This window comes from Cupressus sempervirens, chromosome 7, assembly GCF_028749045.1.
Source record: "Cupressus sempervirens isolate cs-2001-9-10 chromosome 7, ASM2874904v1, whole genome shotgun sequence".
NCBI classification, from domain to species: domain Eukaryota; kingdom Viridiplantae; phylum Streptophyta; class Pinopsida; order Cupressales; family Cupressaceae; genus Cupressus; species Cupressus sempervirens.
Window position 1 is genome coordinate 367,962,624 of NC_143124.1, and position 16,112 is coordinate 367,978,735.

At 36.8% G+C, this 16,112-nt stretch overlaps 1 pseudogene; it reads right to left on the bottom strand.

Annotated features, from left to right (window-relative positions):
- Positions 1-14,387: 14,387 nt before the first annotated feature.
- LOC149547002 (acetyl transferase 1-like) lies at positions 14,388-15,855 on the bottom strand (annotated as a pseudogene).
- Between the last annotated feature and the right edge of the window lie 257 nt (positions 15,856-16,112).

Genomic DNA, 16,112 nt, shown 5'->3' on the forward strand with positions numbered 1-16,112 from the left:
AGAATATCAAGCTGCAAATTACAGAGGCATATATCAATGGCTAGGAAGAGGATACAATCACTCTTATTGTGTATAGTCTCAAATTAGATATCAACATTATTGTTTTTATTATAGGCTTGAAAGGTACATGTATGAATTTCCCCCAAAAACAAGAAATTTTTGAGGAAGTGGCGAATAAATTTCCTAAGATTGAGGGGCTCTTGTTAGAGAAAAAGTGGGTGTTGTGGCTACTTATTGTATATAAAACTTTGTGGAAACTTGTTCTCCAAGCCATTTTTCAATATGTGACCTTTGATGGTAGGTATGATAGGGCACAAAATTATCATTTTGTATTGATGAACTACTCATGATATAAGATTAGGGTTTTCTTGTCATCTTATCTATTTTTTTCTCTTACTATAACATTAAGGAGTATAAAGAAAACCCAAATAAACTTATTCTCCATGAATGGTTGATGAGCTCAAATTTTTAGTTCATGATGGACCATTTTAAGGAAACTCCCCCTTCATCTCTCTATATATAAAAAGGAAAAAAAATCCTCAAACTCCTAGCTGTAGAAAAGGTAATGGTAAGGGATTGATGGCGGAGCTAAAAGATCTAAAAAGGAAATTTTAAAAAAAATAAAAAAGAAGAGTGTGAACTACAAGAAAATGATGATATATTGTAAAGGTGGTAGTGAAGAGAAGGCCAAAAGCCTTTAAGTGGAGGAGGATGCAAGAGTGACTACTCTAGTGGCTTGGTTGAATTTTATTTAGACATTTTAGAACTTTTTACTCCCTTGTATTTGTTCACTCAGAGGATGTGAAGGATAGCTCATAGAGGAAGGAGGATTTGGGAGTAAAAAATGTTGAGATTGGTGAACAAGAGGGAGGGAAAAACATGGGGATTGTTGAAGAAGAGGAGACTCATGATGTGTACATTAAGCTAGTGAATTCTCCTCCCAAACAAAACCTAATGACTCTAATGATAAGAATGAGGGAAAAAAAGTGATGGGGACACAACCCAAGAACAAAATGGACACAACAGAAAAGGGAAATTGTATTAACTAAAAAATAAGCTAGTACATTCATTACATAGAAAATAAAATTCAAAACATGCCCTAAGGGCTTAAAATAGCATAAATATGGAGATAATTTCTCCTTTCAATACCTCCTCTCAAACTCCACTCCAAACTGCCTTTTACAATGCCAGAAATCCCCTTAAATAGACCCCGAAGGGTTAAGGACTAGGAGTACATTCTAGAAAGTGCTAGTAGGGATCCACCGATGAAATAGACGGTTCCAAAAGCTGCGTTAGAAGTCGACGCAAATCTAGAAGAATCCAAAAATGGTAACCAAACTTTCAGGAGGCATAACTTTTGAACTGTAGCTCCAATTGACGAACTGTTTACATTTTTGGAAAGATCTTGAAGCGCTCTATAGCCCCATGGACCAGCTTTGATTGTCCCCCATTTTTTGGCCCTTTTTGAGGTCATTTAATGCCCCTAACCTAACTTTGAAGCATTCTTAGGAGGTCTCCACAACCCAAAAAACTGTAATAACTTTCAACCCATGGGGCCTTTTGACTTGATTCTTTTTCTGAAATGCTCTAAATTACAATTACATTCATCTAGCCAATTTACACCTCCTAGTTTGCCAAAATGATGGCTCAATTGCATACTCCTATTTTTTTGGGATTTACACGAACACTGATAGTGTAACTATGAGAGTTGGAACATTTATTTGGCCCAAATGGGTATCCAAAAATGAAAACACATGAAACAGAAACTAAGTCTAAGTACTTTTTTTTTTTGGGTGACACAGGATTGCCCTTATACCTCTGTGTGCTCCTGCATCAGACACCTAGGGTAGATTGAAAAGTGACCCTGTCACTTTATGAATGGTAGAGGAAATCCCAAATGGGAAACCTCAGTTGCTGAAATTCAAGTTCAGTCCTCGATCAGTCGTCCTTTCCATTTGACCAAATACTCTTCATACTACCTGTTTCTGGTACTCCTACCCACATGATGATCTAGAATGTCTTCTATCTCCTTCTTCTTAGAAGTAGGAATTGGACATGGCTCTAACACTGGCTAATCATCTACACCATCATCATGATACTCTATTAAATCTGCAATGTTGAAAATAGGAGAAATGTGAATACCATCTGGCAGCTCCACCTCATATGCATTTCCTAAGTCATGTTTCTTCTAAATTTTACAGGGGCCAAATTTCTTCATTTTCAACTTGTTGTAAGTACTAGCTGGAAATATTTCTTTTTGTAAGTGCACCATGACTAGATCCCCTACTTGGAATTCCTTATGTCTTCTCCTTTGATCAGCCCTAGCTTTATACTCTTGATTCATCTTGGTAATATGTGCCTGAACCTCCTCATGTAGACGCTTAATATGTTTAGCAAATTCTTTCGCTTTAGCACTTGTCCTCTCCCCTTGCTCTATCTTCCTTAATTCTAGTGCAGTCCTTGGGCTATTCCCATATACAATTTGGAATGGTGATTTTCCAGTACTCCTATTTATAGAGTTATTGTAAGAAAACTCTGCTTGTGGTAGAATCAAATCTCATCCGTTGGGCTTATCCCCAACTAAACATCTCAGCAAATTGCCCAAAATTCTGTTTACCACTTTTATTTGGCCATCAGTTTGTGGGTGATGCGTGGAACTAAATTTCAAGTCCGTTCTTAACTTTTTCCATAATGTCCTCCAGAAATACCCCACAAATTTAGTATCTCTGTCAGAAACTATACTCCTTGGAAGACCATGTAGTCTTACCACCTCTTTGAAAAACAAGTTTGCAATATGGACAACATCATGAGTTTTGTGGCATGGAATGAAATGTGCTATTTTGGAGAACCTATCAACCACCACAAATACTAAGTCATTACCCCTTTGTGTCCTTGGCAATCCAAGAACAAAATCCATACTTATGTCCTTCCATGGCCTTGATGGAATAGGCAATGGCTGATATAGGCCAGTATTATGACTAAACCCCTTGGCAAATTGACAAACCTGGCAACTCTGTACAAACTTCTTCACATCCTATGAAATTTGAGGCCAAAAATAATGTTCTCTAAGAATGGGAATGGTCTTATCTCGACCAAAATGTCCTGCCATCCCTCCACTGTGTTTCTCCTTAATCAGATTTTCCCTCATGGAACTCCTTGGAATGCACAATTGACTACCCTTGAACAACATGCCATCCTAAATCAAATAGTCTAACCACTTGGTTCTATCTATAGCAACAGGCTCTTTTCAAGCTTTCCATGCTTCAGCAAAATCAAGATCTTTAGGGTACAAATTCTTGAGTTCATCAAACCCGAATACTTCAACCTGCATTATTGTAAGTAACAATTGTCTCCTACTTAGTGCATCTGCAACCCTATTAGATTTTCCACTTCTATGCTTCAACACAAATGTATAGCTCTACAAGAACTCTACCCACTTCATATGCCTTTGATTCAATTTACCTTGGCTATTTAGGTACTGTAATGCCTGATGATCAGTATACAAAACAAATTCCTTTGGCAATAAATAATGCCTCCATTTCTTTAAGGCCTAAACTATTGCATAGAACTCTTGATCATAAACATAATACTTCTTCTTTGCATCATTCAATTTTTCACTAAAATATGCAATAGGCTTACCTTCTTGGCTTAATACAGCCCCAATAGTGTTGCCACTAGCATCACAATCCACCTGGAACACTTTTCTAAAATCTGGAAGTGCCAACATAGGCTGTTCTATCACCTTCTTCTTCAGCAATTCAAAAATTCTCGTAGCTGTTGCAGTCCATTTGAACTCTTTTCTATCCCCTCTTATTGTATCAGTTAGGGGTGCACATATGCCACTGAAATTCTTAATAAAATTCCTATAAAAACTAACCAGACCATGAAATGATCTTACCTCAGTAGCAGAACTTGGAGTAGGCCATTCCAAGATGACTTTTACCTTCTCTAGATCCATTTTGAGACCTTCAGGTGATATAACAAACCCCAAATAGACTAACTCCCTTTTTGCAAAGATACACTTCTTCAGATTAATTAACAGTTTCTCTTCCCTTAGCCTTTCAAGGACACTACGAATATGCAATAAATTTTCTTCCAAAGTCTTGCTGAAAATTAAAATATCATCCAAATAAACAATAACAAATTTTCCCAAGAACTTCTTAAGTACCTCATTCATGAGCCGCATGAAGGTGTTTGTGGTGTTCGTCAATCGAAAGGGCATGACTAACCACTCATAAAGACCCTCCTTGGTCTTGAAGGCTATTTTCCACTCATCTCCTTCTCGAATCTATATTTGGTGATAACCACTCTTCAGATCTATCTTTGTGAAGTACTGAGCTCCACTCAAGCAGTCCATAAGATCATCCATCATTGGCAAAGGAAATTGGTACTTGATGGTTATCCTATTTATAGCTTGAGAGTCTGTACACATCCTCCACTCTCCATCCTTCTTTGGTGCAAGTACTGCAAGTACTACACATGGACTTAGGCTCTCCCGAATCAAGCCCTTCCTCAACAGCTCCTAAACTTGTTTGTTTAGCTCCTTTGTTTCAGCAAGAGTCATCCTGTGAGCACCCTTGTTAGGTAAACTAGCTCTTGGGATTAAATCTATCTAATGACTGATTTGCCTTACTGGTGGCAATCCATCTGGAACATTATCAGAGATAATATCTCCAAACTCACCTAGTAATTCTGAAACTTCAAGTGGTATTTCACTACTACCTTCTTTATCTTTCCTAAGAATCAAAGCATAGCACATTTGCTGATGTTTCATGCCATCTAAAAACTTCCTTTCATCAACAAGACAAATCCTAGCACTGCTACATACCTTTTCACCTTCCTTTTTCACGGGCTTCAATTTGTAGCGAACTTCATCCTTTGTTAGAGAGTAGGTGTTTGCATGTCCATCATGTACTACATGTCTATCAAACTGCCATGGTCTTCCCAACAATAGATGGAAAACATCCATTGAAATAACATCACAGAGAACTTCATCATGGTAACTCCCAATTTTGAATTTCACTAAACATTGTTCACTTACCAGGACCTTATGATCATCTTTTACCCAAGCAATCCGATAGGGTTGAGGATGTTTCTCCCTCTTGAGCTTCAAATTAGAGACCATCTCTTCTGATACCAAGTTATCAGTGCTACCACCATCAATGATCACATCACAACATTTATCCTAACACTTGCATCTAGTATGAAACAGACTCCTTTGTTGTCCTGGTTCAATCTCACCACTTAGTAGGACTCTTTCATTTACCAAGGTCTCTCCTCTTTCTGCATCCTCTGAATGTGATGATTTTGCATCCTCATCCACATAAGCAACCCTAGCTTGGCCCTCAGCTCACCTATCTGTCCTTCCTTTTCATTGAGGGCATTCAAAGTCACAATGACCTTCTTCATTGCAATGGAAATAGGTACCACATAAGCCTCCTCTTCCTTGTCCATGTCCTCTACCTCTTCCTCTCTGATTTCCAATTTCTTGTTCACTGGAGCAGTTGAAACCCTCATTCCTCTAGTTCCTGCTAGTAGCCTCATCTTCATTTTTCTTTTGGGTTTCATTGTGGCCTCCAGATGACCTACCGCTTCCCCTTCCTCCTTGACTGCGCCCTCTTTGTCTTCCTTCAAACATTTTATTCAGCTTCTCTTCAAATTGTAGGGCAAACTGGTATGCCTCTTCAATGCTGGTCATTCTTACCAGACTTAATTCCTCTTGGATGCTAGGTTGCAACCCACTGATATAACTAGCAACCTTCTCCTTATTTTCTTCTGCATGCCCTGTTCTAATCAAGAGTCGGTAAAACTCCTCTGTATATTCTTGGACTGATCTTCTTGCTTGCTTTAATGCATGCATCTTCTTAAACAAATCAAGCTCGTAGTCCACAGGGATGAACTGCTTCTTCAATTTGTCCACCATGCGATCCCACCTTGTGATCTTCTCCTTTCCTCTTCTATTTCTTTCCAATTGGACCTCTTGCCACCAGATTTTGGCATGGCCTTTCAGTTTGGCCTTTGCAAACTTAACCCTATCTAGGTCCCTAATATCCTCATGCTCAAAGTATTCTTCCAGTTCATTGATCCAATCGATCAACTCATCTAGTTTCAGATTTCCTGAAAAATACACCCACTTCAATTGTAGGTCTTTTCCCAAACTTAGTAATGGCCCTAAAAATCCTTTCCTCTGCATGATTCAGAACTTCCTTGTCAAATTCCCCTTTTGGTCCAATTTCATCTTCTTCATTGTCATCTTCACTATCGTCACCTACGGCCACAATTGCTCCTCTACGGAGCTCCTCCTACAATGCTTGTACTTGCCTTTGGAGGATTCTAACCTCCTTAGGATTAATAGCTCTGGCCCTTCCACCACGCTTTCTTCATGGAGGCATCTTCTTAACTCAAACCCACAACCACACAGTTCTGGTGCAAACTACCTCACAGTCGGCGCTCTGCCTACACACTCAGGAAAACCTGCTTTGATACCACTTGATGGGGACACAACCCAAGAATAGAATGGACACAATAGAAAAGGGAAATTGTATTAACTAAAAAATAAGCTAGTACATTGATTACAGAGAAAATAAACTTCAAAACATGCCCTAAGGGCTTACAATAGCATAAATGTGGAGATAATTTCTCCTTTCAGTACCTCCTCTCAAACTCCACTCCGAACTGCCTTTTACAATGCTAGAAATCCCCTTAAATAGACCCCGGAGGGTTAAGGACTAGGAGTACATTCTAGAAGAATCCAGAAATGGTAATCAAACTTTTGGGAGGCATAAATTTTGAACCGTAGCTCCAATTGACGAATCGTTTACATTTTCGGAAAGCTCTCGAAGCGCTCTATAGCCCTATGTACAAGCTTTTCTTTTCCTCCATTTTTTGTCCCTTTTCGAGGTCATTTAATGCCCCTAACCTAACTTTGAAGCATTCTTAGGAGGTCTCCACAACCCGAAAAATTGCAATAACTATCAAACTGTGGGGCCTTTTGACTTGATTCTTTTTCTGGAATGCTCTAAATTTCAATTACATTCATCTAGCCAATTTACACCTCCTAGTTCGCCAAAATGATGCCTCAATTACATACTCCTATTTTTTCGAGATTTACACGAACACTGATAGTGGAACTATGAGAGTTGGAACCTTTATTTGGCCCAAATGGGTATCCAAAAATGAAAACACACGAAACAGAAACTAAGTCTAAGTACATTTTTTTTTCTTTGGTGACACAGGATTGTCCTTATACCTCTGGATGCTCCTGCATCAAAAAGAGAGCCAGTTCTTTGTCACCAATACTATGCCTATGGATGAGGTCTGTGTAAAATTATTGGAGGAAGGTCTAAAATGAATTGATATTCACCATCCTCTAGGTGTTCTATAAATGATGAAAGTTATTTATATGTACTCTTTTATAATGGAGATATGGACCTTAAATTACATTAAAAATCTCAACATTAAATATAGAGCCCTATATGTTAAAATGGAGGAATTTGAGAGCAAGATGAAAGAGCAGGTAGGGAGTGGCAATGTTGGGAATGATGTGGAGGCTAAGCTTCAAGGTATGCTTGATAGAATAGAAATTTTTTGAAAGAAAATCCTCTAATATGGTTAATAATTAACAAAAGCTGGTGGAGGCCTTAGTGGAAAGTATGAATAAACTTGTTGGTAATGTGGACATGCATACAGATAAAATCAAGGTGTTGGACCTAGATGAGGCTAAGGTTATGAAAGAGGCTATAGGAAAGAAAATAGTCAAAACTTATACCAAGAAGATGAATGATAATAATGAAGAAAAAATCAAAGATGGTCTCAAAGAAACCATTGAGAAGATTAATGTAAAAAAGGAGCTGGCAATGGAGACAACTTAATGTTAGGTTTGTTCTTTTGTCTTCTAATTTTTTTTTCCTTTTGTGCTCTTAGCATAGTTATGATTTTTTAATTTTGTTTCTAGCTATAGTTAGTTTTGTGGTTGCTTTTGGGATGTTGGTTTTCTTCGAGTGTTGGTTTTTTGTTCTAGCACAAATTGTTCTAATAAACTTTATTTCTTATTTTGTAAAGATATTTATAGTTTTAGGTTCCATGTAAAAGTGTCATTTTAACCCTTAATCAAAAAACATAGATTACATACTCAACAAGTCATGATAAATTACCTTTTTATTGTTATGTGAGTTTTGGTGAGGTTCATAAACCAAGTTTTATTTTTTGACTTTCCCAAACTCGTATGCTTGCCAAAACATTCGCGAGATTTTCTATTTAACTCAAAAATATCAAATTGAGGGGGGACACATGGATTAGATCTATTTGAAAGCAATTTTTTCTTTTAAAAGATTGAGAAAATGGTGTGCACTACACCCAAACCCCATAAAGTTAGCTTTCTCAAAACTCTTATGAGAGGAGTCATCCTTCAATCATATAGTAAGGTCATTAGACACATTTTGTAGCTATATATTAGATAAATTTATATTAGTTAAAAAATACTATTTCCTATTAAATGATTTGTTTGTCATTTTTTTCTTTGGTACTCTATAAGTTGACATTTTTTAGCTTGCCAAATGTTCTTCAAGTCTAAGTTTACAATCTATGGAAGAAGATAACATTAATATAGTCATTGACTTTAAAAGTAGTATGTTTTCTACAACAATATTATCAGTTGTTGACTTTACAACTATTTGTTGATATTAGAAGCTCAAATAATATATTATTATTTTAGTGGAAGACCTTGAGGTAGGTTACAAAAAATTAGGAAACCCAAGTTGTAAAGGGGTAAAGGACAAACATAATTATAATAAGTAATAATTTCTAAAGCTACAACATGAAATTTTAGTTACCCAATAGTTATGATTGTTTCCTTAGACTAAATATTATATACATGTATGTTACTGTCATGAACATGATTTGAAGGCCTCTAGATTAGATTTTTTCTTCACAATTTTTTATACTAGATGGAATAATTTAACACACCTTTGGTACACGCCAAACACTAGTAATCTAAAAAAACAAAAACAAAATAGAATCATATTTTGTAGGAGCCATCTAATAGTCATGGGCTTTTTGGGGAAAAGCCAAACAGTAAAATATTTATAGATTTGAAACCAAAATCCATAATTCTAAAATCTAGACTATGGATTTGAACCTTGCACTATGAATGTCAAACCATTCAATCTTTATTTCGAAATTTATAGCCCTGAAATCTCTACTGGTTTGAACTAGACACCATTGTTGAGGTAATGGGATATTCTTGATGAGTTGTATTGTAACATTGTGATAATATTTCATGTAACTATTTAATATTGGGGAAAAGAATTAATTGCCCAATATTAAATATGGGGTTAGTGGGTTAGGTAGCACATGGTTTATTGCAGATCTAGGAGTTTTGGGTTGCTATTATGATGGGTTGTTAGTAGATTTTTGGGCATGTGAAATTGTTGGACAAAGGGATTTTTTGGATGTTTCATTCCAATGAGAGTTTTAGGGGGTAGCTTGCAAGAAATACCTCCTAGGTAAAAACAAACCTCACCATTGAAACCAAGTATACATTTCCATAAATTTTGATATATAATATGCCCTAGTTTGGCCATGTTGAAAGGAAATGAAGGAGTTTTTTAGTTTTAGCCCATGATGGTTGTCAAAATTAATCCCATTGGAATTTTTGTCACAAAAAAGAATATCGTAGTGAAAATGGTAAAAAGATTGTCCTAGTAAAACGGCCATAACTTTCTCTCAGGATATCAAATTTCAGACTTCTTATAAGCGTTGGAAAGATAATTCAGAGCACTATAACTTGGTGTAAGTTTGGTTTTGTGATTTTGAATTTTTTAAAGTTTTAAGAGCCCTAAATTTAGATTTTATTTATTTTGAGCACAAATTAGGGCATAACTTGGGCATACAGAGTCAGATTTTGGACTTCGAGTAGTCAATGAAAAGGTCTTGGAGATCTCTACACATTGGTTCAAATTTAGTATAGCTTTGGCATGGTTTAGTTGGTGATATATTAATCTAAAAAATTTATGGCATATATTGACTATGATAGCATTATGAGTTTATGACATTATATGTTTGGAGATTTAAGATTTGATGCCATTGTATACTCAATTCATATTTTAGATTGGTCTCGTGATGATATGATTAGTAGTGTTTGGTTTGGATATGTGTGATGACTTGTTGGGCCTACAAGTTGTGTAGTGTTGTAAGCGATCTATACTTATAGGTTGCATTTATATCTTGGTTATGGGTTGTCTTTGCCCATTGAACTTTCATTATTGATACATATTCATACTGGTGGCTTGGAATTGGGTTTTCTATGCTCTAAGTCACATGATTTGATAATTTTTCTTTATGTAGAATAGATGAGATGGTGTTACTAGGTACAGTCATGGTGGAGGATTGTGGTTGACTATTTTATGTTGGCGGGTTGGACACATTGAGAGTCAGATGCTTATTTTATGGATGTGATCATGGTGCCATAGATTTTGCATGAAATGATTGGATATTAAGGTACATCCTTGATATTCATTGATTTAGAGTCCTGATTTTGTTATGGTGGTATATCTTCTTGGTTGAGGATCACGATTATTTGATTTCTTTGAGGAGTTCATGATGTGCACTTTGAGTTCTTTGATGGTTTGATGCCTTGGTCGATTCTCATGGTTAGAAGATAGTTTTCTCATCATGATGTCATGGATAGCTTGGATACATGGTTTAGTGGGAGCTTGTGACAGTGATGAGGTGACAATGCAAGAATAGTTCTTGGTTTGGTTTGTATCTTCTTTGGTTTGAAGATCTTGGTTTCACTTGGTACTAGCACTTTGGTTGTGTGTAGACCTAGAGAATCTTCATGTAGGAGATGGATTTTATGATGCCATGGGTGACTTGATACCACAGTTGAGTGGAAATTTTTTTGGCATTGATATATTTATTATTTGTAGATATTGGAGGTTTTTCTTAGATCCTATTGCTGTAGAAGCATCTTTGACATTTTCATGGTGCACTTGGTTATTTTCATAGTGTGTGGAGATGGTTCTTCATGGTATGTGGAGATGGTTTTCTTAATGGTGTGTGGAGATGGTTGCATCTTGTGGACTCATAAGGTTCTTGGTAAAGGTGTGGTTTATGCTTTCATTTGGCATGTTATCCTTGGCATGAGGATGATTTCATTTTTTATGTCATGGTATACTCTTGATACACATTTAGAGTTTTGATATGTTATAATATGTTCATATGGAGTAGGCTGTCTCTTTTTTGAGATAGTAAGATCATGTTGTCATGTTTATGTTCCTGAGGCCATGGTTGGAACTTTGACATTGACCTTGGTTTAGTTTCTTGGTATTGAGTACATTTATCATAAGCTAGATACTTCATGATATTGCTATGTTGCATTTGGAGTTGGCATGGATTGATTGGTTAGAGGTGCTCATGAATACTTAGAGACAGTGGTGATGTTGATCTCTCTTAGATTAGAGAAGTATTTGTTGGGATGGTTGATAGTTTTAGTAGGAAGTCTGAGAGGTAGTCACTTGATATGGACTTGAGAGGAGATTGTTCTTAGATGTGTCTTGGTTGGAGACTTGGGTATCTTGATGACCATTCTCATTCCCCGCTCTTGGTCTACTCAGTAGTTTGATACTTGAGAAGAATAGCCCATAATTTTTCTCAAGTGCATTATGTTTATGCTTGTCTTTCATGGATATGGATCTTGAGCTATAGTACATGAGTTAGTTCTAGATGGTTCAATTGAGAGATGGTTTAGCATTGGTTATCTCCATTTTCATATGCCGTTATGTTGGTTGAGTTTGGGAGATGGTTTTATATTGGGCATATTCCTTGGGTTAGGAATGGTTTATGAGTATGATCTTCTTGTGAGAGGCTTACATCCGTAATGAGTTATATGGTATGGCTTGGGTGTTGTTGAGGCTTCTTTTTGGGGTTCTATGGAGGAGATCATACTTGCACAGTTTACATCTGGAGGTGTGTGTAGAAGGACATGATACAAGTTATGATTTGCATGGTTTCTCTTTGGTCCTGGTTATCTTCCTAAATGTTCATTTTTTCTTATATTGGATTTGAGATTGGATTAGAGATTGTGATCACTAGTTTGTGCTCATGTATGTCATGTGAGAGATGACATGGTTATTCCTTTATCTCTTTCTTCTATTGGTTGTGGAGAACTTGGGAGAGTGTTGGAGAGTTGTTATGAGAGTTGTTCTTGCAGGATATCAGTTTATGTATTGTGGATTTCCTTGGGACTACATGGACTCACTTCTTTGAGATGTTGTGAGTGGATTGGTTATAGATTTGACATTATCTTTTGCAGTGGGATCTTCTTGGTATATATGTGGTAGGTATTGCTCTTGAGGCTTGTGATTACAGGTTATAGATTGGATATGTAGGTGATGTGAGATTCACTTGGTATACCTTTGGAGGTATGGATAGTTGGATAGGTTTAGCACTTGTTGGGGGTGTTATTTTAGCTATGGATATTTTGACAACTACAGATACATGTGATTGCCTTTGGTTAGGTTTTTTGTGCTTGGCATTTCAGTTGGTACAAGATTTTATGATCTTCTAATGCGATAGGTTAGGTGGTTTTCTCTTTGGATGGCTTCTATGTATGTCCAATGGCAGTGGCATTATAGGAGGTGAGATCATTCATGTTTGAGATGCTAAATACTTTGATTTTACTGTGGGTACTAAGATGAAGCACTTGGTGTACTTTGATCCATGATGGTAGATGTGTTGGGAGGGATTTCTTTGTTGTTCATTTATGTGGCTATAGATTGACCCTATGCAATGTATACAACAAGTGGGAGATTATTGAGATTATGGGTGTTGCACACATTGCGTAATATTGTTATATTGTATTATTTTATTTTATTATCTAGTGTTGTATCTAGGAACACCTAGATGGATGTGCAATATGTAAAGATTCCCATGGGATATACTTGATGAGTTGTATTGTAACATTGTGATAATATTTTATGTACTTATTTAATATTGGGGAAAAGAATTAAATGTTGAATATTAAATGTGAGTTAAGTGGGTTAGGTAGCACATGGTTTATGTAATACCACTTGGTGGTTTTGTAGGACTTGCTACTATATAAGCCCACAATGGTAGTTGTTGTTATAAGAGTGACAAAGAGAAGACAAAAGGCAAGAGTTGAGCAGGACAAGGCTTGATAAGTTAGCCAAGGGAGCATTTGTGAAGGTTGGAAGCTTGGAATGGGATGTGTGGATTTATGCTTGTTCACATAGTTTACTTGGTTGTGGCTATGGCTTTGAAGGCTTCCATGGTTGTATTGCAATGGTGTTTTTTGCTGAATAATACATGGTGATGGATGCTTTTGGAGGCTGGGTTTTTCCCTCAATGAGGGTTTCCTAGGGTATATCTTGTGTCACATTTTTTGTGGGTATGTTTCTATTCTTGCATATGGATTTTAAGTACATATTTATTTCAGATCTATTATGGGTTATGTGGAAATAGTTTTTTTTTTTTTTTTGTTGCAAGTTTTATTACAACTATTACCTATACATTATGAACTTGATGGAGAAAATGGCATGCACTAAACAAAAATATAACTTGAATGGAAGAGGAGTTCTTGCCAAAAGAACTTGTGGGGTGCTTGTGGAAAGAACATATGTGGGTTCTCCATCTCATACATGCCTAAAAAAATCATTTAAAGCACAAAAAGATGAACATCTACCTACAAGAATGGTCCAAAAAGTACATTGGCCCATTGATTTAATTTATCAATGTGTATAAAGTTGAGAGAATTAATCAATTTACTACAATTCAAAATTATTTTCTTCCTTAATATTTTATTCTCTACAAATAGCAGTAATGATAATTAACCTTTTTAACATTTGAAAAATATCCATAAATTTATAAATTATACATAAGACAAATATGTTGAAAAACTTCTTTATCACTATTTGTTGAAATCAATTACTCATATGCCTTGAAAAGGTGCACTAATTATCTTGTTGTTAACATAAACTAAAAATATTACACGTCAAATAAATAGATAGACATATGACAATCATGATGACCATGATAAAATAACAATGTAACATTACATAACTGCATCATAAAAGATATAATTAAATCTCCATTAATATAACTTTATTGCCAAACATCAAATATAATTAATTTACCAAAAATTATCTAAGCAAGCCTCATATTATCCAAATCCTTTAATCTTACTTCAATTTACCAAAGAGCCTATAGGTCACCCCTGGATAAGCTATTTATTATTCAAAACATACAAACATGATCTAACATGATCATTATCAAAAATTAAGAAAGATCAAACAAGCGCACTTCATAACTACTCCACATTCAACTTCACGAAGAGCCTCGCACTATGATGGTTCATGTTACTCCTCATATCATATTGACAAGAGGAGTTGTTGCAAGAAGTCAATCTGGTGTTGAGGAAGGCAGGTTGAGACCGTCATACTTTTTCCTCCGTATTTTGGAGGTAAAAAAAACATGCTTCCAATTTCAGAAGGGTCTGCTACCTGAACACCCGCAGACTTCCCCCATCCATAGTCTATCTCGTACACTGGAAACCTAGGAGAGCTCCCAACACGAGTTCCATATTTCCAACCGACTTCTGTTGCAACGTCTCTGTTACAAGACTCAACCCACTCAACAAAATAATCGATCTGCGCTTCCTCAGTGAAAGAACAGATGAGTTGCTGGATAACATCCGCAGCGAAGGAGATGTCAGAATTGATCAGTGTTTCAGCTGTTGTCTGCACCGCACCTGGAGATACGCAGTTTCCAAAATAAGTTGGCAGAAGAGATGGCTTCACACGGTCCCTGCAATCAGCAAACATTACGAAATGAACTGCCTCTTCCTGCGGCACCTCGCGAGCTCTCACTACGCATCTCCAGAACTGAGCAGCCACTACAACAAAAGAGCTCGAAGCTCTGCTTTTCCTTTTCAGCTCTTTTATCATCTCTTCCGTGAAATAAAACCTCGTGTGTATCAGATCGGTCTTTTTCTGGAGAGACTCTTTGCAATTTTCATCGGTCTCATTATTACATGTCAATTTGGGCCTTGAATGCGAATCATTATCAGGTACAAACCTGTATATTTTTGCTTCTCTTATCCCAGCGCTTACAATGTTGTGGGCTTTGTAAGAAATTGACTTGAAGCTCTTATTTTCTCGTTTGAAAACTATCCTGTTGTGCAGAGGAGGGTTGGCAACGGGAAAGCCTCTGTTACACTCTGCCCACGATTTCATGAAATGGTAATAAGAAGTTCCATCCACAATAACGTGGTTAAGGGTGGTTCCAATGCATATCCCGCCTCCCTCAAATTCTGTTACCTGAAATAACCAGAGAATATAACTTGATATTGATTTCATAGCAAAGGGAAGATTTAAGAGTTATTGAAGTACCTGTATTGACAGAAGCGATCTGCTATAGTTTTCACCAGCAGAGTGATCGAGCTCTGGGGAAAGATTTTGGGAAAAGGGTTTGCGCTGAAACCCATCTTTTTCTAAATCTTCGAACAGTACACTTATCGACGCTTCCTTAAATTCCACTCCCGTCTCAGTGAAATCGATCTCTGGTCGTCCCGATTCTCCAGCTTTCAACCGACCAGCCAGAGGATAGAAATACACCAGAATTGAGGAGAGGCTTTTCCTTAAGCATTGTATTAGTGAAGTGTAGTCGACTGAAGGAGTGAGTTTGTAAAAGAAAAGTGCTTGAAAGTTGCCCCGCGCGCATCCAGAAAAGATCAAAGCTGGAGACGAACATGCTCTTCCTCGGAGGTGGGATGGCCGGTTTTACCATACACGTAATTGTTCTCACTTTCACATAGCTTTCTGCTGCTCCTTCTGCCATGACTGTGTATCAATTTTGCTCGTCGATATCACATAATCAATTACTTGCGTTGGGCATCCATATATAGTAAAATAACTTGATTGGGCCGTTGTTGAAAGCTAGCAATTGGGTTTTGATTCTTTTTCGCGCTTTCCATGTTAGGTTGCTAAGTTCATCCCTGAACACGTCTGTCTTTAAAAAATCATCAAATGATAGATTAAGTAGAGAGATTCGCAATCTTTACGGATGCTTTGGATTCATTCTTTGTTATATTACTA